This window comes from Mchenga conophoros, linkage group LG6, assembly GCF_057382185.1.
Source record: "Mchenga conophoros isolate Kocher_MC1m ecotype Shallow Benthic linkage group LG6, M_conophoros_male_GT1.1, whole genome shotgun sequence".
Lineage (NCBI taxonomy): Eukaryota > Metazoa > Chordata > Actinopteri > Cichliformes > Cichlidae > Mchenga > Mchenga conophoros.
The window spans coordinates 5,568,331-5,580,223 of NC_140531.1; positions in this window are offsets into that span (position 1 = coordinate 5,568,331).

Below are 11,893 nucleotides of genomic sequence, written 5' to 3' on the forward strand. Positions count from 1 at the left end.
GCGCGATCGTGAGCATATTAGATAATCGTCTATGTAAGAAAATATTCTGATGCCGCTGTTCCTTAACGGAGACAGCGCTGCCTCCACACATTTGCTGAACACCCTCGGAGCTAAGGATAGCCCGAATGGGATAGTTTGAAACTCGTACGCTACGCTCTGATAACCGAACCTGAGATATTTCCTGTGTGGAGGATAAATGGTGATGTGAAAATATGCGTCTGATAGGTCGATTGTAACAAACCAATCGCCTGTGTGAATTGAACGACAAAGCGTCTTGTGTGTGAGCATTCTGAACGTGTACTTTCTTAAATGCTTGTTTAACACACGCAGATCCAGAATAGGACGGAGCGACGTTCCGTCCTTTTTCGGGATGAGGAAATACCGGGAGTAAAAGCCCTGCTGAGCTTCTTCGCTCGGAACCGCTCCGATCGCCTGTTTGTGTAACAGGGAGGATATTTCCTCCTCCAGCACATTCGCTGAATCGCGACTGGCCACAGAAGCTAACACTCCGCCGAATCTCGGTGGTTTTGCCGCAAACTGTAGTCTGTAACCATGGGAAATGGTTGACAAGACCCAGGGATGAACTGCGCATGCGCGCCACCGCTCCAGCTGCGCTGCGAGCGGGCCTCTGAAGAAGCGGTAGCGTGACGTCACCCCTGTCTCCCGGAAGGAGTTGGGGCTCTCCCCCTCGGGAAGAGCGTGAGCTCCCCCCGCTGGGAACAAAGACAAATTGAAGTGATTTTCTTTTGTTTTTATTTTGAAACTGGGGGGACATTCTGCCCTTGGCAAACTGCCTGGCTGCAGAAATGCACGTTTTATTTCTTTTGTTACCCCCAAACCACAGTGAAGTGTCTGATGACTCTGGGCAGTGCTTGGTGACACAGACAGAGTGCTTAGAAGTGTTTGGTGACACTGCGCCATTTGTCCACAAGTCTGTCCTCCCTGAACTGGAGGAGGAGACTGAGAGGGTGCTCCTGGTGAACTGGAAACTTCCGGAGACCCTGAACTTTGGAGTGATTTGGTTACCCCTTCTAACACCTTCCTTCTCTTTGGGGAAGAAAAGAGGGGTGACACAGAATGCTGCAGGTGTGCTAGGCTGACCGCTTCTTTTTCCCCTCTCCGGGGTGTGACGGCTTGTTCTTTGCAGCAACTGCTGCAAAGGAATGCTTGCCCCAAGGTCTTCGGTTCTCTACCTTGGCCTGGTGGGCACCCTGCTGGTCTCCTGCTCCTCTCTGCATTCTGACCCCACTCTGTCTCCCTCTCACAGCTGCTGCTGTTGCTGCAAAGCCAGCTTTTGGCGCCTGCTGGGGCTGAGAGTTAGGTTTTCTGGGTAAGCAGAGGTTGAATGCTTCACCCTCCTGCTTTCTGCGGGTGCTTGTTTCTCTCATTCTCTCCAGGGCTGGGCCAAAGAGACCCTTGGTTGGGTCATAGGTTGCATCCATGACCTCAGCCTTCTGAGCATCACCTAGGCCTGACAGGTTTAGCCACAAGGCTCTCTCACCCGAGACTGCAAGGCCCATAACGCGACCACACCCTTGGACTGCTCCCCTGGAGGAGCGAAGAATGAGATCATTAACCACGCAGATTTCATCCCAGAGGGCTGGGTTCGGGGAACCCGAGTCAAGCTGACGGCCCATGTCTTCCAGAATTTCTGCCTGATATGCTGATAGCAGTGTGACTGCATTAAGCGAGCATGCTGACTGTGCAGCATATTTGTATGTCCTTAGATAAATAGATGCCGTGAGGCGATCTATCTTGTTGGGCAAAGAAATGCTAGAAGAAGCTGAGATTGCCCTGCGGTTAGGGTGAAGGTGATACGCCACTGAAGGCTCCACTGCTGGGGGTTCGGTCAGCCCCAGTTCACCCATCCCCTGGATCTCAAGCTTAGAGCAGCCCTTGGTCGGAAGCTTGCTTTTAAAAGGGCTTGACCAATTGCGACTCATTTCTTTCATGCAGGCTGGGACTGCTGGCAGAAGCTGCTTTGATGGCGGCAAGGCTGGTGGGAGCCTCTTGCCGTCATACAGGTCGCGTTCTGCCCCTTCGGCATCCTGGGCGGCTGGCCATGGGATGCCTAGCTTGGCAGCAGCCCGTTTGCAGACCTCGTACAAATTGCTGTCCACCAGGGGTGCAACTTCAGCCCCACTCGGTGGCCTGGACTGCTGGGGAGGAAAGGTAGAGGCATCCTCCTGTTCCTCATCCATGTCCTCCAGGTCGAGGAGGTCGGAGTCGGCATCGCCCTCCGCATCCTCGCCACCCGGCTCGCCCACGTTTTGATCGAGGAGGTCCTCGAATGATGGGGGCATGAGCGGGGACTCTTCTTCCATCATGTCCGCCCAGCTTGTGGAGGCTCGTGGATGACGGATATCGCTCGTAGCAGCATACAGGCAGCAGTGACTGTTCGTTACTGCTACTCTCAGCCTCATTTCCAGGACTTTCTCTGGCATCAAAGCACAGTGTGGGCATCCCTGAGGGTCCGCCAGTGAAGCCTGAGCATGCTTGGCACCCATACAGACGATGCACATTGGATGAGGGTCCCTGCCCGAGATGGTGGCACCGCATGATGCGGGGCACGGGCGGGATGCAGCCTCTTTAGCCTTCGGCTCCGACCTTTTGGCGGGAGTAGGAGCCGTAGACATGGTTAGCGGAAAGGGGTGAGACTAGGCTACACCAGGCTCGTCTCGACACGTTAGCCCGTAAGTAGCTAGGACTAGCAGCGGGTGTTAAATCCGATCTAGTCGCGGCGGGAGTCAGCTCGTCGTGACACGTTAGCTGCACTCCGCTAGCCAATATCGTTAGCAACTTAATGCTAACCGAACCCTAGGTCGACCAACAAGCTAATGCTAGTGAGACGCTAATGTGGTTCGTGGCCTGCTAACAAGTTAATGCTAGCCGGACACTGAACGAACAGCTCGCCGTAACGCATTAGCCCGAGTCACACAACGTCGGCTACCTCGCTAACTAAAACCAGGAACCGCTGGGACAGCTCGCCTGACGCGGTTGCTGTTCCACAGTGCAACTCTAAGTACACTTCTTTCGAAGGACTTACTCAGCACGATCCAAACTGGAACCGGAAAAACTGCGTTCGGCGACGTACTCCTACACGGGACACCTGAGAACTGTTAAGCAGCTAATCAAGTTAGCCTGGATGCGCTGAGGGAGCTCAAAGTAGTTTCTCACGGGAAGAAAGCGAGAATGAGTTAGGAGGAGCTGGTCGGCCGTGTTAGTACGAGGGGGCGGAGCCCTGAGCACGGCTCGACAGGTCTGTCATAGACAGACGTGGTGTCATTGGAGCTTCCGTAGTTGGTCACGCCGAGGCGATTCCCATAGTGAAACACCGAGCGAAGTTAGAAAAAGAACCACCAACATTTTGTCTTTAGATTAGATTGTCTTTTTGGGAATTCCTCGGTTTACTCTGCCCAGTTAGCTGGTCCAGTAGTCTTCCTTCCTTCTTTTCAGGCTATTTCACATGTATATTTGGCATTTTTGGCATCTCCCTGTCAGTGGACGAAATGTGATCCTGTAGTCCACAAAAACTTGAAACACAACAGTCAACTTAAATCCTGTCTTGAGATTGTCTTGAGAAGTCCAACTCCAGGTCCAGTCTTGTCTGCTGTAGAGGACTTGTTTTTGAGAACCTGCACTTTATTGGAAAGCTTTTTTTCCCCATCTAATCCAAATATCACTTTTTGAAGAAATTCAGATGTGTATCACAGGCTCTTAGGCTATCTCAAGTTTAAACCGTAGATCAAGTGTGTGTGTGTGTGTGTAGACAATAATATGAATCAAAGCCAAGTGATGATACCAGCATTTTCAGGGAGATCCATCTCATCTGCTGCCTCATGCCTCACAATGTAGGTGCCCAACACTATTTTCTTAATTTGTCTCACAGCGCCAGAATCAGTACTGCATGGCAGAAAGTGCACACACATTAACACTTATACCTATAATATAAATTGGCAGTATTAATGAAACAATTTACAAATGATATAAGGTTGGTAATTATCTATATTTTCCATTTTCAGTAAATCCTAAGAGAAGATCAGAACCATAAATGAATAAACAGTAAGTAAGATTTAGTGTATATTAACACTCATAACTTGTTTGCACCACAGATCTCGTCTTATTGTGGTTCATGGAGAAAAAAATTCCATGGTTTACTAGTGGAGAAAAATGGCAGTATTAATAGCACACTGATAATAGTTCCACCTCAACCATAACTCAAAAGTCCCATTTTCTGTATAAACAATGTGGACAGGTTTTTAAAATCAAAAAATGCTGTGTAAATTTTTTTTTACAGATTTTCTTTGTCAGTTGGGCTCCAACGGTGTTGCAACTTACAAGAACTCTGTAATACGGCTGTCAGGATCTTCATTTAATTAGAGCCGCAATGCTTTCAGTATGTTGCCCCACCTTACTTCAATTGTGTGAAAGACGGTTTTTAAACTAATTATTTTATTTACACTATCCTGTAAATGTACATAAATTCTCTGCACAAGACACATTTTATATATGCAACCTGTATAGCTCTTGTCCTATTTCCAGGATCATTGTTGCATTATTATTATTATTTTAATCAACATTCTGTGCAGAAGAAAAATGAAGCATCAAACGCTCCTTTTTAAGTCCACAGATCCTTAAGCAGAAACCCTGGAATAAGAAAGTTTAGAATCACAGACATGATAGCTGCTACCTCTGGGATTTTACATTTCATCAAGCAGACTAAAAGATATAAAGCCTGGTTATGTCAAACTTGCTTCCTGAGGTTTACACCTCAGTGTCAAGAGCTTAAACAATCACAAACTCATTCAACATGCACACCTTGTGCATGGTTGCCATGCTCTGTCTGATATTGTGTCCTGCTGTCCCCCCTTCTTTCTAAACACCCATAGTAGTTTGCTGGAGTAATGCTCCAGTTGGACCAAAAAGATTTAGACTAGAGGACTGTGGTGATGCGGGTGAACTCTGCATTAACCTGAAAACACATATTAGCCAAGTGTATCTCAGAGCAAGCTAAAACTGATGTTGATCAGCTATAACATATTCTAGGTAAGAACATCTGGTTTTGGTTGGAAGTTTTCAGGTGCAGAGTCACTGACTAGTATGTTGTATGTTATACAGAATGAGTATTGTAATATAAGCAGAACAAGCGTATAATGCCCACTATTTTTATCGTATTCACAAGAATTACAGCTACAATCAATTTCTGATGCCAGCCCATGTAGTATGTCTCCCTTAAGCTTGGAGCTTGGACTTAGAAGTGTGCTGTAGAACGCTCGATTCGCTCTCTCTAAACTAAATCTGTATCTCATAACTGAACTGAGATATTTTGAAGTTTGATGGCCATGGATGGGATCTAAGGGTAGAGCTGTGTCTCCTCCAACTCCTCCTCTTGCACTGAAAAAAAGGGATTGGCCAGCTCTAGGATTTACGTGAGCATCATGTATTTAACACAAGTGCCTCATGCTTTAAAGTTAAGTGTAACTGTATAGCGTAGAAACTACATGATATGCAGAGAGGCTAGATTAAATTGTTCATATCATGTTCGAGTGAAGTAAGTCAATAATATAGCAATGTTAAATCCGGCGACACTGCACGGTATTTCAGTCTTGCGCGCTTTGGATCGTGGTCTCAGTCAAGTCGAGCAGCCACCTCTACTTTTTTTGGTATACCGAAAAAAGTAAATTGGCTGGTTGTTACATTAAAAAAGTCTAACTTGTAATTTGAACACAATAATTTCATGTTTCTATGAACGTAATTAAATCATGAAGGATCTGTACGAAATTCAACAACTTAATTTGTTCTTGTTGCGATGACATGATACAATCTAGTAAGAGTGGTTAGTTGCTGAACTCATGAAATTCATAAGATTGCATGCGATGTCAAACTACAGGAAAATCACTGGAGTTAGAGGCAGACAACCATACACACACAAAACAAAAAATTCTGCATCAAGCCTCGAAATCATAGCTTTCCTACTTTTGTTAAGCCTGGATTGGTGGCATCGTGGTTAATGCTGTTGCTTCACAGTATGAAGGTCCTGGATTCAAATCCGCAATATGGCTAGTTTGTAGTGGTTTCTCTCTGGGTCTACTGGTTTCCTCCCACAGTTAAAAGTCATGCAGTTATTATAGTTAAGTTAATTGGTGATTCTAAATGACCTGTAAATGCAAATGGTTGTTTGTCATGTGATAGACTGGTGAGCTGTCCAGGGTGTACCCTGCCTCATAACCTATCACTTCAGGGTTATTTCCCAGCCAGGATAAAGATAGGAGGATGGTAGTTGTTGTAGATCCATTCAACTTTCATGGTAACCAGACTCTAGACTTTGTTGAACATTATGTAGTATTTAGGTGACCAAGTAGTACTGCAGTAAAAGTTATTGAATAGTGGTGAAATAAAATGACAAAACTGTGAAGGATTAAAATATTCCAAGAGCTCAACTTACTTCATCTAAACATGTTTCAATTGCGTTTTTGAACACAAAATGCACAGGTTTATTGAATATGAAAAAATTGTGTTGATTTAACTAAGTTGTTTACATTTCTGCCAAAGCAAAACATTTGTGTGCAACCAATGTCCACTACTGAATTAAGTAAATCCAACATGGCCTTTATTTCAGTGTGTCTGACTCATTCTGAAGGTAAATAACTTTAACCGTGCTCTTGTCTTTGATCTCTGAAGTTGCTGACAAGTTCACAAACTCATTGTCAAACTCACTGTCTCTATCCTTCAGTCTGAAATTGCCAGACAATGCAAAGTTCCTTCTAATCTCTTTGTTAAGGACTTCAGCTGAATCAGGTATTCCAGTGGGCAGAATTAACTTTGATGCACTGTCAACTCCAAGGACAACTCTCAGAACTGCAGCCATCTTGTGTTCACTCTGATAAAAAAGGACACATTTCTTAAGGAAACTGTTTTAATTTTCACCAGTTTTGTATTGAGTTTAAATTTGAAATGAGAAAACCATTGCATTTCTATATGATCTAAATTTGTTTTATTTCTTGTATCTTTCCTCTCTTCCCTCTTTTTTCCCCCTTCACTTTCATTTCTGGCATTTCCCCCTCTGCTTTAAAAACAGGTTTGTATGACAGCCAATAATAACAATATCATAATAATGACAAAAATATTGGCATTGGCCAGTGGTACCTCTCCACCTCCTAGTAGATAAACCTTTCAATTTCAAATCAATTGCAATATTCTATGTTGCTTTAGGCAAGTTACCTAAAATCCAATAAATCAGACAATATTTATGTTTCTTGCATGAAACAATAGATTGCAAACCTGGAAGTCATTAATATGCAAACACAATGAAATCTTTAAATCCTCACATGAAAAAAAGGATTGTTTGACCATCAAAACTTGTATTTGGTGTAAATTTGCAGAACAGGCTATATGACTACTAGCAAGCTTGTCCACTATATCATTGTAGTCTGTCTGTCAGTGCGCCCCAGGGTGGCTGTGGCTACAGTGTAGCTTGCCATCACCAGTGTGTGAATGTGTGTGCGAATGGGTGGATGACAGGTTGTGTAAAGCGCTTTAGGGTCCTTAGGGACTAGAAAAGCGCTATACAAATACAGGCCATTTACCTTTTTTTTTTTTTTTTTACCATTATGCCCAAGTAGCTGAAGAGACTTAAGTATGGGAACATATTGAAATGTTTTGTTGAACCTTGCCTCTAGAACATACTCAACAGGTTCCACAACATTAAACTTTTCCTCACAGAATTGCTTAAGTTTGAAATCTGATGCTAGTGGACGTCCCTTAGATTTAGCTTGGACCAAAGGACTGTTGCTAGAAATGGCAAGGCTGAGTTCCTTAATTATAACCTGAAGATTATACTTAAAAAAATCTCAACCGTTGTATTATGTGATATCAGTGCTGTAGCAGAGGCAAAAATGAAACCTTCAAGTAACTTTTGAGAAATTGGACAAGCCAATTTTTTAATCAATTTTTCATTTGGTACAACTTCACATAAATTATGTAACTTCTATGTCAGAGGCAATTTCTCCAAGATAAGTTGACTGTTCTTCGCATAACTGAGGTGCTCAATTTTCATCACCATCACAAGAGTTTGCAGTTCGTCTTGTAATCGGAAGGTTGCCGGTTCGAGCCCCGGCTCGGACAGTCTCGGTCGTTGTGTCCTTGGGCAAGACACTTCACCCGTTGCCTACTGAATCGATTCTAGAACGTAAATATCTGGTATTGGAAGAATCAAAATTTCAGTATCAATCCACACACCACTATTTTTCAATGTGTTTCCAGTCTGTGAACTGCAGGTCCTGAGCTAGTGATGAGCAAATGAAGCTTTCTGAAGCACTGAAGCTTGTATTGAAAAACTATTTCAACACAGTTCCCCTTGGTGACATCTGGTGGCCAAAAATATGAAGAGCAGCTTGAACCTACAACTTGTAATGAACTGCTTCATTATGCCCAGTTAACAGAGCTGAATTGACAGCCTCTGTTTGATATCATGTGACAGTTCTGTCTGATATCGGGCTGATATGGTGTTTTGAAGGTGTATTTTTTGTTGAAAAAATGATGTTATACCCATTTTAATAATATTGATGAATACATTTTCCTTGTTTAAACATGTGCCATGGTGTGTTCTCCTTTTGCTTGTGACTTCTTGATGGTTTTTTACTAATTAAAAAAAAAAAACCCACACAATAAATAACAATGTACAACACATTATAATAGCTTGGGAGTATGCTTGTACTGTGAGGCCACGTGATTATGCAATTACCAGCAGACAGATTCGTTTATATAAAATATACCAAGGGCGTAGATTTGGTTTTGGCATTGGTGGGGACGGATGATTCAACCACCGAACCCTGCCCTGTTTCTTTTTTTCCCCTTTTTGTCTTTGCTTCTTGATAAAAAGGAGAAATATACTTGCCTACATATGCTATTCTACATGCTTTTAAACCATTTAAAATTACAATTCATAGTTTTACATTTGAAATTATATAATGTTAAATTACTATTAAACAAATGACTGACTAAGTATTTTAGGCTTTAGTTTACTTCAGCCATATTTCATATAAATCAGGCATCATACAAACATAAAAATAGCTTCAAATACAGTCATGACAATAAAAGAATATGACTTTAAGGAATTAACAACATTACTTCAGTTATAGTACACCAACATATCTTATACATTAGCACTAAGGGAACACTGAATGACCTGCTGGTTTTTGTCCATAAAGCTACTCATCTAAGATTACCACAAAGTAAAAGATCTCTCAGCAAAATTATGCAACATTTTAGGCACTGTTGCTCCGATCAAATCAGTGAGCTGGGATTTTTTATTCCAAACATGAACTACTGTTACAGCAACAGACATGGACTACTAGTGTCCCACACAACAACTCAATGTGGACTATGTGAAGGGGCCACACACATGCCTTCTCCTCTCGTTAACTGAGGTAAACTGCTGGCATATTTGTTTTACATCTATACTGTCCAGTCTCTCCTGGTGGACATGGCATACAGCAGCATTGTTTAATCTCATTCGAGTCACTGTTAATGATGAAAGATTTTTTAATTTTGTGATTATCGTCCATGTGTGCACATGTAAAAGATATCTTGAGTCTGAGTTCCTTTGCCTTCTACAATTACTCCTCACAGTTAACCTTACCCATCTTTTTAGTCTTCTGAGAGCACTGAAGCTTCTTTTAGCCTCAGTACATGCGTTTTTTTCCTCAGATTAAAATTATTATTATTATTATTATTATTATTATGTGCTTGATGTGCCTCAGCTTTGGCCCTGGCTCTTCCCCTCTGACTGCACTAGGACATATTGCCACCTGATAAAATAACACATTGATTCATGCCATATAAAAAGTGAGACGTGTCAATTCAGATTCTTTGTCAAATAAACACTAATGAATCAATTTACATCAGCAGCTGACAATTGTCATGATAATAAATACTAGTTAATCTACAGCACCAAATCATCAGTCAGTCACCTGTGACCTCGCCTCTTCACCTCTGTCTGAGCTACAACATGGCAGAGCTGCCTGTCACCTGATGAATAACAGTGAGACATTCCACATACATGCAGTCACACATGTGCTTCAAATACAGTCATGAACCATCAAGTCATCATCCAATTTCACCTGTGATCTTGTGTCACCATTGTTGGTTGGAATATTTGCAAAATCATGACTACCATGATATTTTGTCTCAAAAATTAACCCTATGAATATGTCAGCACCATTAGGATGAAATTATTGTGTCACCAACATTTAACGTTAGATATATAATTTTAACAGCCTCTGTAAACTAATATCCTGGCTGCTCGAGGCTGCCGTTTTCTCTGACAGTTTCAATCAAAATTAGAAATGCTACTGTGGGAGACTGAGGTAACTAATAGTGCCGCCTGCATAGCCTGTAACGTTATTGTGACGGACACATTTTATGAGTGAACTTTGCTTTAAGTGACTTACAGGTAGTGATGTGTTTATGGGAGGAGCTGAAAATGATGACGTCCGAAGCCTCGCTGCCCGGCTGTACCACGTGACTGGTTCATGAAGTGGTTCGAATTTGCCGCGAGCTATGACAGAGATAAACCCCTCAGACTTCATTCTAAATGTGGGTGTTTGATGGAGAGTTGCGGTTAGTGAGAGTTTGGAGACCGTTTGGAGGTTTATGAGAGTGAGGAAAGTCAGGAGAGAATGGAGCCAGCTAAGAAGAGGAGGATGTCCTCCCCTGTGTGGGAACATTTTGATCTTATATCTCCCAACAAGGTATGTAAATTTCTACAGAAGATGTATTTTCATAATACTGATGGTGCAATACAATTTATGTTAAGCGGCTTTACTTTTGTACAAGGTGAAGTGTTTGCTATGTGCCAGGGAGCTGGGATATAACAACAACACCTCATCCATGCTTAGGCACTACAGAGCTTTGCATGAGAATAGGGGGAACAGCGATTGTGGAGCAAGACCAGGTGAGCATCAAATGCCATGATAATACAGCATGCAGTAATGTTACTAAATGAGATAACGATATTATACAATGCAATAAGTTACGTGTGTGATATTTATATTTGTGCTTTGTTCTGCTGAGGAAAGACAATAAAGACAATCTCAAATAGATGAAGACCTGGTCAGCATGGTGATTGAGGACTCCCAGCCATTTAGCATTGTGGAGGACAAAGGATTTAAAAGATTTGTTAAATCATTAAATCCTAGCTATGTTCTCCCCACTAAAGGTTATAGAAGCAGTGAAAATTTAGTTTTTACAGAATAAAATGTGGGCAGGACTGAGGCCTCAGTGTGTAGCTGTCCATACCTCAACGTTACAAAAGCACCACCACTGTCCACACCCCAACCACACCTCACAGTAAATGATCATTTCCATTTTAAGCATTTCCAAATGATCATTTTCCATACTGCCAGTATAAATATACACAGTATACTGCCATCACTACAATATAGATGCTTTACACCAGGGCTGCCCAATCCCAGTCCTCAAGAGCTACTATCCTGCAGCTTTTAGATGCATCCCTACTGCAACACAGCTGAATCAAATGGTTTCATTACCTCGTCAGCATGCCATCGTGTTTGGCAAAGGCCTGATAACAAGCCATTCATTTGATTCAGCTGTGTTGGAGTAGGGATGCATCTAAAAGCTGCAGGATAGTAGCTCTCGAGGACTGGGATTGGGCAGCCCTGCTTTACACACTCCTTTTGTTGTTGACATTTACAGGCTGTGTGCAAAAGGCCACACTCTTCAAATTCATGCCAACTAATATTTTTACGTCCAGTAGGTGTCCTACTAGAGCAAATGAAGCTTCAAGACGCTTTGCGCTGGGGTGAACCAATTGGATGAAAAGCTTCAGTGCTTCATGAAGCTTCATCTGCCCATCACTACTTACAGGTTTCTT